Source organism: Numida meleagris, chromosome 19 (genome assembly GCF_002078875.1).
Source record: "Numida meleagris isolate 19003 breed g44 Domestic line chromosome 19, NumMel1.0, whole genome shotgun sequence".
NCBI lineage: Eukaryota > Metazoa > Chordata > Aves > Galliformes > Numididae > Numida > Numida meleagris.
In genome coordinates this window covers 2,700,565-2,714,102 of record NC_034427.1, presented here as the reverse complement: position 1 = coordinate 2,714,102, position 13,538 = coordinate 2,700,565, and positions in this window count along the sequence as shown.

The window sequence follows — 13,538 nt, the reverse complement described above, 5'->3', positions numbered from 1 at the left end:
TCACATCCACCCAACTTGGTTTGCCAAACATATTGCAGTACTGGATCTATTACACTAGGAAGACTGGGTGTTCGGGTTTTGACCTTAATTATGACAACAGTGTCTCTGCCCTGCTTTTGTTTTCTCTTACAGAAGCAAGGAGAAATTTCTCTGCGGTTACTAGTACTCCAAAGTCAGCTGGACATATCTAACACTTCTGGAGCTGCAAGGACTGAGCAGTGCTCGGGGCTATGCTGACTTGCCTTGCCAGCCAAACTGCCAATTGCTCCTGACACTAATCAGAGCTATACACACAGAGATGTTCCTGACTCTTTACCTTCCCACAGGCTGCATTCCCTACACATGCACAATAAATAGCAAGTACACAAGTAATCTGTGGTTTCTATTCAATAACAGTTAACCAACAGTGGGTCATTTAGGCATTCTTTAGTTTTCATATGTATTTTTTTCTCCCTAGCTCCCAAGAAAACCCAAACCCATCTCAGTTCCTATGAAATTCCTCATAAATTCCTTATTCTGTTAAACGATTTAATGTGCACTCCAACCACAATTGGTTTTCTAAAAATTTCTACAAAGCTTCACACAAATTATTCCTATTTAAGCACATTCTTGAAGGATTTGTTGGATAGAGTACCTGACCATACTCTGTGTTGCTAAAGAAAAGTTTAAAGATTAAGCTTGTGGGAAAAGAAAAAAATTGTTGTGTAATCTTAATATAAATAATTCAGAATATAGCAGATTTCATGACCCTTGCAACCTTGCCTGCGTCGGTAGAGACCTTGCAAATATATATTTTTTTACAATTTTTAAAAGTTTTTTTTGCTAAAAATTTAATGTGCTTGTGAGGCTTTTGCAGCTGTCAAACTGAGCAGGACTACACTTCAGCTGTTTCCCTAAAGTTTTAATTTAATTTAGGTGAAAAAGTTCAAGTTTAAAATATTAAATGTGCTCATTAAAACGTCTAACAAAAAAAAGGTGTTCTGCATTGCCTGTGAGGAGTATGCAATGCAATTGAAAGTCACCTCTTTCATAGCGAGCTGGTACAAGAGATGATATCAAATAGTCTGCTCTCAGCCTCCACACAGGGCATTCTAGTTTTGATAGATTCCCTTTGACAGGAGGACTTCAGACCTACTCCATTTACACAACACCTCTGTTCAGCATACTACAGAATACAATACACGGTGCTGTCTCTCAGCTATTTCTTTGAAGGAATGGTAAACAAATACTCTGATCAAGACAGACAATTGTATGAGGACTTGTCTACAGAGAAAATTACGCAAGTGCTGATATAAAGTCTTAGAAGCAAAATGAGACAACAAAATATGGGGTAGTAGACATTATTTAACAGGGAATGTAATTACTGAGATATAGATACAGTTTGCTAAATAGGTTGTTTTATGTACGCAGAGGCAGGTGAAGTTGGAGGGCAAGCGGAACAAGGATAGTGAGAGCTTCTAGAAATTAACTGGGAGTTACCACTGATAAGAGACAACACTTTAGGAAGCTTGAAAGTGCCTTGTCTGAAATTCAAGGCTAACCCTTGTAGTAAGATTGGATAAGGAAGGATAAACTGCGGAGAGCCTTAAAAACAGCTGCAACACATCTACATTTCTAAAGAAAGAAAAGTTAGTGGAGGAGCCACCAAATGCAAAGTGACAAGGCAATAAACCAGATGGATTAATTTACTGGAAGCAACGGAATTGGAATTTGGAGAGGTGAATTTGCAGGAAATGAGGAGAGGGAAAAAACGCTGGAGTCAATTCTCAAGGCCTGGATAAGCAGAGTGGCTGCACAGGGAGCACAGAACAGCTCAATCTTGGTGATCAAGAAGAGGAAAGCACCTGTCAGCTTTTTGCTAGAGAGTGCCAAAAGAGACAAGAACTAAAAGTGGACCTAGCTGGGGCACAGCCATGTTCGCTTATGAGCGAGAAAGCCATCAACTCTGTTAGCGCTGTTAAAATACAGCATATACCATATTATTAAACAGGACAAATTTCAGTAAGGGCAGGCAAAGAATCACACAATTCGAAATACTGCAGAATTTTAGGTGTATTTTGCTCATATCTACAATATATATATTGCAGGCAGCCTTAGTCCTATCTTCTTCACAGAAGACAAACGTGGTAATGCGGCTGCATCAACAGGCAACCAAAAGCAGCCTTACGTACTCCACTCTGCTTTACCTCAGAAATCCAAGATCCACCTCACGCCATCACCTCTTCTTTTTCACTGACCTTGGTGTGCCCAGGACTGTTTCTCACATTTTTGCCTTTTCTCAAGTAACCTGTGCCCTGCCCAGCACAGCACAGCCCTGCCTTCTCCTCCCAGAGGTGCCCTTCTGCCAGCACCCACTCACAGACACCCACTGCAGCTCTTTCAAACACCAAACTCCGCTTTAAACTGTACATACAGCTCCCAAGTCAAATGGGAGCGTTCCCCTCGCCTCCCAGCAGCAGGTTTGGGCAGCTGCAGGCCTTCTGTGCCACCAGCACTCAGCCTTGCCCAGGCCGCAGCAAGGCCCTGAGCAGAGCAAACCCTGCGCAAGGGGAGAAGGGAGAGTTTGAAGAGAAGCACAGCATCTTGCCTCTTCTGGGGAAGACTGCTGACCCAACTGATGAATGTGCTGTCGTGTTCGAGTGTGTGTGTGAGGACAATAAGCTCCCAAGCAAGATGGCGAGGCAGCAGGGCGAAGGCACATGTGGTGTTTAACTGCGCTTGCACAGGTGCTAACCTGCTGGGATGGAGCCATTCCCTCTGCTACACAAGCACCTCGCTGCGAGATCCTTGGAAATTCAATTACTCCCCACTACTGAATTTCAGTCTAAAGAAAAATGTAATTATAGACTTAAGTAGGGATAGTGACTCCAACATGGTACAGTAGGCTAAAACCTGCAGATGAGTTCCTTTCACTGATAGCAGCACATGCTTAATATTTAGTATTTCTTAAGTCATCACCTATATGGATACCTAAGAGCTACCTAAATATGCAAGAACATAATGAGGGAAAAAAGCCACAAAGATAAGGTCCATCTTAATACAAAATCATCCATTGCCGAAACATAACTGCTTGGCAGCAGAACAGGGATATTCATTAACAGAGAAAAAATAATTCACAAATTGAGAGAAGATACCATGCAGTAAATTTAGATACTAGGTTTGCACGTCACAGTTCTACTCAGTGCCACAAAGCAGCTTAGAGGAAAAGTAAAGCACTTGCACATCAGCCAAAATGGGGTTTGGTGTCTTTGTTAATTGTTAACAGGGGTAAGGATTTCAGGAAGCAAACTAGAATCTTTCCATTAATCAGCTAAAAATTAACAGTGAAAATACAATTGCTAAGGAGGGCAAAAGGAAAGGAAATTGAGATGACTCTGATACTGTTAAGATAATGCATGTGGTGTTGACCATTTCTTTTCACAAAATGAAAGCCAAACAACGATGAAGTCGTTCCCTTCCTGGAAAGGGGCATATTGAAGCAAATAACAGCTCACACAGGACAGATAAAATATCCCTTGTTTTACACTGCAGGCTTGTAACAATGCCACTGCTCATCTGAGTGATGCTAATTAATCTTGAGCAGACCTATCATCAGTTACTGAGTCTTGCCCCTGGATTAAATGTAAACCAGCCTTGCATAAATTGAATGCCTCCTTTGAATATATAATTGAATTTGCAGAAGTGTGCGCCAGGGGGGTGTTTAAATAAGTGCACAAATATGATAAAAAGGACTTCACGCCATTATATCTAATTCAGTAAGCAAAAATAATGGCAGGGCACGTTTCAATTAGTGTTTGATTTATTTATTTTAACAAATCCAATTAGTAGAATGTTTTATAAAGTCATCCAATGTCAAACTCTCACAGACTCACTAGATAAAAAACAATGCTTCTAAAGAGGGATAAAGAAATATACTAATGGGAGAAACCTCATTAGTTATCCTGTGTTTTTAGATACAGACAGAAAATAGCACATCCTCAGACAGTTTGATCTGGCATTTACAACATTTCCAGGGTGGGGAGGGCAGAATAAAGCAAGAACCTCAGTGGTTCCTTTTGTCCTCTTCCAGGACTTTTCTTTCGGAATAGGAATTACAAAAGCACACAATTCCACCCAATGCTTTTTCCCTGGAATATCCTTTTTCAAAATGTGTTGAAATTAAGTCGTTTAGTTCAGACTCTCTTAGCCTCACAAAATATGAAGAGAGTACAGGAAGAAACAAATGGTCATAGAATGAGATAGTGCTTATGAATTGTAAAACTCCAGAAATTAAAACAAAACCAAACAACACTCTCTGATCAATAATTTTTGTCTATACTTCACTGAAAGAGCTGCATTTGCTCTTTAGGAAAACGATTTATTCCACACGATTTGTCTTATAAGAATCCATTCATAACAAATTTTTCAGAATGCAGACTTCACGTAGTATATCCTTGAAAAATTTGTTCTATGTTGTTACAGGGCTGGGAAGGAGAGGAGAATAAGTGTGCATATAAACTTTGTGTTGAGTCACTTCATTTAAGACAGGAGAAATCTTTTCAAGGGCTATTGAGTTTTCTTCCATCAGGAGCAGTAGTTATAACTTCATATGCCTTCTACTCCATCCAGAAAGGTTAATACAGAAGGCATCAGAAATACATATACAAGCAACCAGAAATGCTAATCCGAACCAGAGATCAGATCCACATTCTACAGACCAGACCAATTTCTAATGAGCACTGTCCAATGACCTCAGCTCTCAACAGGCATCATGCCAAAGGGAAGGACGAGTTTAGAGGGGCTGGTGGAGGGTGCTTGTCACTTGAGACATCAGTTGTTTCAAGCGTAACAGCCTGGAAGTGATATGCTTTGTGCATCTGCATAGTACAGGATAGGAAGTTTCAGAAAGGCTATCTCATTCCTCAGAAAATCATCCTTCTGCCATCGTATCAATCTGCTGTTTTAACTGGTTAATTTCAATCAATACTTCCTTATTTTACTAAACTACTACTTCTGTATTACCAGGTTTTCAAGAAAAAAGGTTTTTGCAAAGAGAAAAGTTGCCTTTACCAAGTCAAAATGTACCACGTGTTCACTGCGTATTAAAACTCAGACTGTGAGGAAGAGGAAGATAAAACTTCCCTTTAAACTGCAGGGAAAGCTTTGGTCAGGTTTTGTCCCTCAGCCATGAGAGGATCTACACCAGGAGAAACTGAGGAGCAGATTCCCCAGCATATAATAAGGCATAAACTCCAATGTAAAATATTTGTAACATCTTTTTCTTACATCAGTTGTTTGAGTTCACACCTAACAGAAATTCAGATAACACAATCATGAAACACAAATCCACAGTAAACCATGGAACTCTGGTGCTCGCAGAAGTGGTTTTCTCAAGGTATCCAGATATTTTGGGCTTTAGGAGGAAACGTCAGTGATTTCTCCAGTGCTTCAAACATGTTCCTTTCATTTCCCCTACAAGTACAATGACTTGTTGATTCTCTGCTGTAACTATCAGTCCTCTTTGTCAAAGGATGATTCATCTGCCACAGAGGAGATCCATCAATTTCCTTTCCATCTTACTTTTAGCACGTAGTATTAGTTGGTTTAGATGTATGCAAGGGAGGTTTGATCTACTCTAGGAAGTGCTAGTTTTCTGAAATGCTGTGAACAATTGCCCCTCTTAGGTACAGGCTATTCTTGGTGCATCTGACTAAATTTCATCCCTTTTGCACATTCCGTCCCATGGCAATCAGATCTTGCAGATGATGGAGGTGGGGACAGGGGCAGGCGAGAGAGCATGAACAGATTTCTGTTACACATGGAACAAGCATTTAAGCTGTAATTTCTGGACTTGTCAGGCTATGCTACATTTTCATTCTTAAATTCATTATTATAGGTTTATCTTTGCAAAGGTTTGCCCATGTGCCTCATAATTTGAGCCCTAGACCAGCTCATACATTCATTTTTAATTCTGCTCTTCATCTTCTACTAAAGATTAGTGAAATCCCTTTAAAGTATCCTAGGAGTAAAACTAACACTAAATGCCATTTGTTTAAATTGCCATGTCCAAACCAAGTACGACTCAACCTAACTCCACTTGCCAGGATGTGTCCTTTGTTTAGTAGCAAGAATATCTTCTTGCTTCTGATAACTCAGCTGTCAGTACTTCAATAACTCAAATTTTAACATTTAATTGCTTTAAATAAATGCACATTTATAATCTCGTTGTTTTTTGGTTTTAAGCTACAGGGCCAAGTCAGTTGACCCAGTGCAGCGCTTGGGTTTGCAAGGAATCCAGGCTTTGCAAATTAAGCTTAGCTTCAGGCTGCTGAAACACCAGGATTTACTTCCATGAAGATTTCAGGCTAGCCTATCCTCATGTAATTAAACTTGCAAAATTAACACAGGTTTTCAAAATCATGAAACATTCTTACATAGACATTCCCCAATGGCTTTTGTTATACTTCCAGTTAATCATATCTTTTTAATTCATTAGTCAGGTAGCTTTCCACTCCTGTAGGAGGCTCCTGTGCTATTCACAGTATGATAAAATTAAGATTCCTTTTTTAAAATGCAAATTCATAGCACTTACTTGCCTTTATTTTTGTACCATAAATATAATGAAGTTTTACTTGGCTCCAATTTCTGCTTTTTAACTTATAGGACCAGCTTTTTCCTCCTAAAATAATGCTGTTTTGTATTCCAAAATTAATCTCCAGCGTTTAGTAACGTTGCTTTTCTGTTCTTCCAGCCTCTGAAAACTGCTGGGTCTAGTTATTCAGTAAATCTGAACAGGGTTATCTAATGTTACGTGTGTGGTGCATTTTGACCATATTCTACATCAGCTATTCCACCGGAGTCTTGGATCAGTCAGAACGCTCTACTGACTGACTTTATTTCAGCATTTTATAATGTCACATTGAATAGCTAGATATTCAAGCTGCATAGTCATTTAAATTACATATCTATGACTTTTCCCATCCACTAAGGCAGCGAAAAAGCTGCCTGAAGGTAGCTCTTTCGCACTTATTTCCTTTATTCTATTATGAAGCCTTTTTTTTTTTTTTAATATGCTTAAAATTAGTATGTTGGAACTTTAAACAAGAAGCAGTCATTGGTTGACTCATACTGTGCATGGTGATGAATGAAATATTGTATCAAAAGAGATAATATCAGGAATTCCAAGGAGGATCTCCTTGTAGCTGAGATGCTTTCTTTGAAGACTTCATGGCCAGAACTCATGAAGACAGTATGTTAGGAATAGGAATTCTTGTTAATTGCTGCACCAGTGAAAAAGGAAAACAGTTAAACACAATCTGGTTGCAATCAAAGGTAACTATAACAGTTTTTTTATCAGTTTTAGAGACAAAATAAAGCTGAGATTTTCAGAAGCATTTTATCACCTCAATGCTCTTCCCAAATGAACTAAATAACTCGTCTTCTCTGTGGTAGTTCCCATTGCTCAGTCGGCAATGACCTCTGTAAAGCTGTTTGCACCTCTCACCTCTGAACCTTCACCACAACATTTCCCAAGCCAACCCCCACTAACACCTAGCAAGATCTAGGGACCACACCTCAATTTTACACTCACAGAAACCTACCCACAGCATGCATGAAGACAAGGTAATCATAATTTGATTACAGATGGTGTGTGCATACAGGTAGTTCCAAAAAAATGCCAATTGTTTAAATATTTTCTTGTAGAAAATTAATGTGGTGGTTTGATTCTTGCTGATCAATTCTGATTTTTTTTTTGTTAAACTGCTTCTGAAGCACACATGCAATTTAAGCTCCAGCATTGCATAGATCTCCGAAGATTGCTTCTTGATATTTGAGCTAGTGTATTTAAAATGTAATAGCTCAACTGTATGCTGGCCAAATACCAGAAGGTTATCTAGAAAGATGGATATAACCTGTTAAAACAGAATCTCATTGGCTAGTACAATGATAATAACTTGCAATGAGTGTTGCAATTGACATATCTTGTAAAATTTAATTACGTGGTTATTGGAAGCTACTCCGAGCGTTTGGCTGCATAAATAATTTTTATTGAGGTCTACCAATTCTTGCAGCTACAAGTTTGTACCTTCCACAGACCGAGGTCCACAAAGTACCCTCTTACTTGTTGCCAGCAGTTTCAATTTACATGTAAAGTGCAGTGTCAAGGATATTTGGAGATGTGTTTTTAAAACCGTTTTCAGTTACATCATGATCTTCATTTAATGTGTCAGGAACGAGTCAGGCCCTGAAATAACAGCGGCGAGCCAGCTGCTCTGTTCTCAGGTGCCCTGGAGTCAGGCTGCGGGCAGGACGTCAAATGCTGGATGGACTACGCAAAAGACCTTGCAAAGTCTGGTCAGCTGAGTGATGGCCGAGGCGCTAACAGTCAGCTAGAATCAAATGTTAATAATCTGCTACTTGGTTTTGGTTTGTTTTAAAGTCCATTTATTCTCTATTTTTCACAGTTTCTCCCTTGGCGTTCCTGACTGCGCCACTTGCACTGCTATAACCAAGATGCTTTTCAGAATCATAGTAAGGTAGGGGCAAACAGCACCAGAAGCCTTGTTGTCCTTTGCAGTACATTGTAAACACTGGAATCATGGGAAGATTTTCTTACTTTTAGCCTCCAGTACAAATATTTTTGTCCAAAGAGCAAAACATAGAGAGGTGTCAGGAAAGAATTAGATCCCTGCCTGATAGCACATGTGAGTTCTGGAAAATACATAGAGCTCCTTTTCTGCTTAACCAGATTTCCTACTTCAGTATGTGAGCAGAAATGCAAAAGTGTCCCTCTAATTACAGCTATGAATCTTCAACTTACAATACCAGACCCAGAACATGCATTTAGCAGAGGCGCAGCTGTTGTCTCCTAAACTCTGTATTAGAGAAGGACAGCAGGGGAAAGGAGAGAAAATTAAGGGCATTAACACGAACACAGCTCTCCAGTGGCAGCTCATATTTTGTTCAAAAGGAGGCCACCACAGCACATCTCACCGCTCAGCATTGCTCTGAAGCAGCCTCAGCTGCAACCAGTGACAAATCACAGGTAATCTCCAAAAAATGACTGTCAGCCATGTTTCACTGAGGCAGCTCCACTAAGGGAGAGAGCAGCTTTTGCTCTGTCCTCTGATGTAGAAAATCATTTGCTAATTAAAAGGCTGAGAACAGTTCAATGCTATCCACTCAGATTCTTGATTTTAGAGGAATTCCAAACTGCACAAATGGGCTGATTTGTAATGTTTTAAGTTCAGTACACATTTCATTTCAAAACGGGTTCAGGCTGTACTGTCATTATTTAAAACCTGATTGGTAGCACTCATACAGAAAAAAAATAAAAGTATGCCATCATCCAAAGCCTTCTTCCTGTCTCTGGGATATATCTTCTCCATTTTGAGTCTGAAACTTAGAATACTTCATTTTAAATGGAAGCTATTTCTAAAGGAGGATTTTCTGAATTCCTCAGTTCTTATTTCTTTAAAATAGCACCAAGTTTGAACTCTGGCAGGAAGCATTAAATGTTTAAAGCACCTCTTCCTAAGATATGAAAAGCACAACATGAAAAAAATCTCAATGCAATTACTTTTCAAGATAGTGAACAGCCAAATTCTAACAAGAAACCTTTTCCTGTCATATTCAGTCTTGATTTAAACCTCATGTCATTGAGTTGAGACACATGAACCAGGCACCCCGAGCTTTTTATCCCAAGTGCACCTTAATAACCTGTGCTTCACGCTGCAGTGCAAATGTACTTGGTACAGCTGAGATGGCCCAGTGAAAGCCATCCAAAAATCCAAGTTTAAAACCTGGTCTGAATAGCATTTAACACACAGTATGTCCCAATATGTCAGTATTTCCCTTTAGTAACCTACAAGGATGTTGTAACACTTTCTATATAATGTGCAATACAAAACACTCTGGAAGTTTTGATGCCAAACTTTCCTCCACTGTTCCTACACTGAAATAGTCTGGGCTCAGCAGTGCAATTCAGATGCACAAAAAGCTCATTTGCTGAAATCCACTTCTGGAAAAAAAGGTCTTAGCATCAGTTTAAGAAAGTAACTGCCTTCGCTTACACAATTTCTCTTTACACTAGAGGTCAAACGACACTGTCTCTGTGGATTAGACAAACACTTACTGTATGATATTGCTCTATCCACACACCATCAAGCCCTATAAAATTCCTCTCCCACTTGATTTTGGTACAGAGATGGGTATTTATGCATACAGCTGCATATAGTCACTTCACAAGAAGATGACACAGGCAACCTCACTAACATGTAATGCATTCCCAGTGTCCCAGGTGAAAGTGCAGATACTTAGAAGCAGAGAGGAAAGTGTCATCCTAAAGATTTCAGCTATGTAGTTAAAAGTGAGTGTAAAAATTCCAGTAAACTCAGTGTTCTTCAATAACATTTTCATGCAAGACATTGTAATTTTAAAGTAATTGTGTAGAATCTGATTCATTAAATATATAATGCTTCAAAACATTACAATGATAATTTAAATTCAGAAATTAGATTCAGTTTCTGATCAAATGAATTGGTACTAAATATACCTATCAAATTAGCACCCCATTGTAATTCCATTGATACTTCAGTTAACAACCACGCATTAGGCACTACTGCCAAAAATGTAAGAAATGAAGGTAATGCCTTCTTGGTGTTTGCCCCATGGTCCTTCTCATAAGAAACAGCAACTTTAAAGCTTTCAGGTGCCAGTTTTAGCATATCATACCAAGCACGGCCGTGACAAAAATAATCTAGTCAGGTATCTCCATTTGTTATTCGGGCACTCCCTGACCAGCACATATCTGAGGTTGGCAGAAGGAGATGACAGCAGAGAACTACACACAGCTTACAGAACAGAAGAGTGAGAGAAGCACGTCAGACCAAAGGCCAGACATCTGGCAGGCATCACTTGGGAGAGATGCCAAAGCAGGACAAGCACACGGCAGATCTTCCTCAAAACCCCTGCCCAGCCTCCAACAAGCCTTGCTCACATCAGATATTCTTTTTCGATGAATCTGCCCAACCATTTTCAGAACCTGCACACACTTTGGGAACCTGCAAACACTTGTCATGACTTCTACAGCTTAACCACACTGAAAGCTTCTGGCTACTGCCTTCCTGGGGATAGTTAGAAACAGAGCTGGGGTTAATTTTGCCCTTATGCAAAGCCATACAAGCACAGGACAGGGACACTATCTTTGCAGAGATGGCATTTGCCTCATGTGCTGAACTGACACTTTAGCGATGAGAAAGGGATTACAGTATATTGTTTTCCCATGTAAGTGACAGCACTTGTCGGGCTGCACCCAGGAGGCATAACTGTTTTAAATCACATTCTCCACTATGGGACAAGACAGACTTCTCACTAGGCTATCAGCCAACAGTATTTTTTTCCACTCCTTGTGAAGAACTGTCTCTCAGGGAGAAAAAAAATCGGTATACTTGACTGTATTGCAGCAGTTCTAGTCGTTTAAGGCTATTTTAAGATAATCTAATGAAGAGAAACCTGACAATGAGGTCCCAGCTGGAATAAAGATGTTATTTAACTACCTCTGAAAACACTCATCTGTGGCAGAAACTAATAGAATTTCCCAGAACTGTTACCACAATTAACGTGGACTTTAAAAAGCAATATTTAACTAGCAGTTATCATTTTATTAGCATAAAAAGTAAAAAGAATCAAGGTGATGGGCTTGGTTTCAAATTTAAAGATTATACCAAATTGCTCTGTGTAGTTCAAGTTTTACTTTAATGAAATCTTTCCCCTTTCCTCTTTCTTTTTTTCTTTTTTTCCTCTGAGAGATTTTATATCCATAAATCATCTGCATTCAACTGCAGGACAGCTGGGAACATTGATTTACGGAATATATTTGACCTGACTTATAATTAAGTCACTGACTTCTAAAAACACTGTTCCAACCTCAGTGATCCCACTCCTCACAGAATCACACAATCTTTGCACTGTACGTAGAGCTAATTGACACAACATTTCTTCAACAGAATGAATGTTACCACAAACACTGCGTGAATTTGATTACACTCAACTCTGAAAACAAGAAAATTAAAAGAAGAGACCTCCTCCTCCTTTAGAGTTGACAGTAGCCACTGGGAATACTGCATGCATGACAGCAGCAAGTCACGAAGGACTGCGCTATTATTGTTTGAGCCAAGTGCCAAGAATAAAAATCACATCATCTACCAGCAGAAAATCCAGCTAAATTACCTGATTATCTCCACCTACACTGACTGAGGTAGAAAATATCAAGGTATTCTCAAGAGGACTTCAGCCAATGTAATGGCATCCATTGGCTATATCACATTTTCTTGCTGCTGTCACCAGACATCATCGCAATGTGGCCTTTTAAGGCTAGACAGGGGACACCATAGGGAGGACAGAATCATGTAGAAAAGAATATACTTCCAAGTCTCAAGGAGTTTGTACAAAACACCATTTCACTTCAGCACTTTCACACGGCAGTCTCAGACTGCTCTAGAGCGAGGTTTCCCCATCAAAGAAAAATCTCATCGAAAAACACTGCTGTGAGAATGGCATCTTCAAACCTGCACAGGCTCCTCTCTCCTGAACGCAAGAGCTGGGGATGCAAGAATCAAGTTTACATCCTACCATGATGTTTCTGGGTGCGTAACTAAATATATAACTTGGTGACTGGTCAGTGAAGGGGTGCCTCATTAGAAAAAAAGAGGAACCTGGAGTGTTTAGAGCGTTCTGTGATTTTCCTTTTCTTCCTATGTATTTTCATGAGGAGCACTTCCTAGCCTCTGTTTTCCAGGATTAATAAAGTCACACTTTTGTGGTCTTCTCACAGGGAAAGTTGTCAATTTTACCAATAATCCCCATAGCCCTTCTTTGCATCTGTAATGTCCTGAATTAATCCTTCTTCTAAAGGAGTACCTAAGTTGTACAGAATCCTCCATATTAAGTTATTTTTTATCTATATAACAGCATTCTTATTTCAGCATCTCTCCTTACAGGAATACATTCCCTATTTTAGGGCAAACCTCTCAGACTCACCTCAATCTCCTCCTATTAATGCTCCAGCAGCTTTTTGTTACTTTCAGCTGATTTCCTATCTTAAAGCAAAAAATCTAATTAATCCCGACATGCATGACCTTACACACTGCAATACCAAATTACATCCGATTTTGATTTCACCACATTTCGAAGTTTTAATTCCTCCAGTCTGATTAATTTATCCTCTTCCAACTGTGTGTCAGTGGCCGCTTATGGATAGAACATTCCTTGCTTTTACATCAGGAGCACCAGTGAAAGGAAGTTAGATCCCACGAATTATCCTTTACGCCTTTAGCTAACTTGCCATCAGCCTCATATAGTAGAAAGGTATACACAAAGTCAATGATGCTCAGGTTGTTCACAGACTCATCCATTTAACATATTTCTTCTATTAAAAAAACATTATTTCCATAGTATTATGTTCTAAAACCTGAATTAGATCAATCATATTACCTTTTCCTAAGCAGTCCATCCCTAGCACTGCACCTCTAACCCACTAAAAATTTTTCAGTAACATC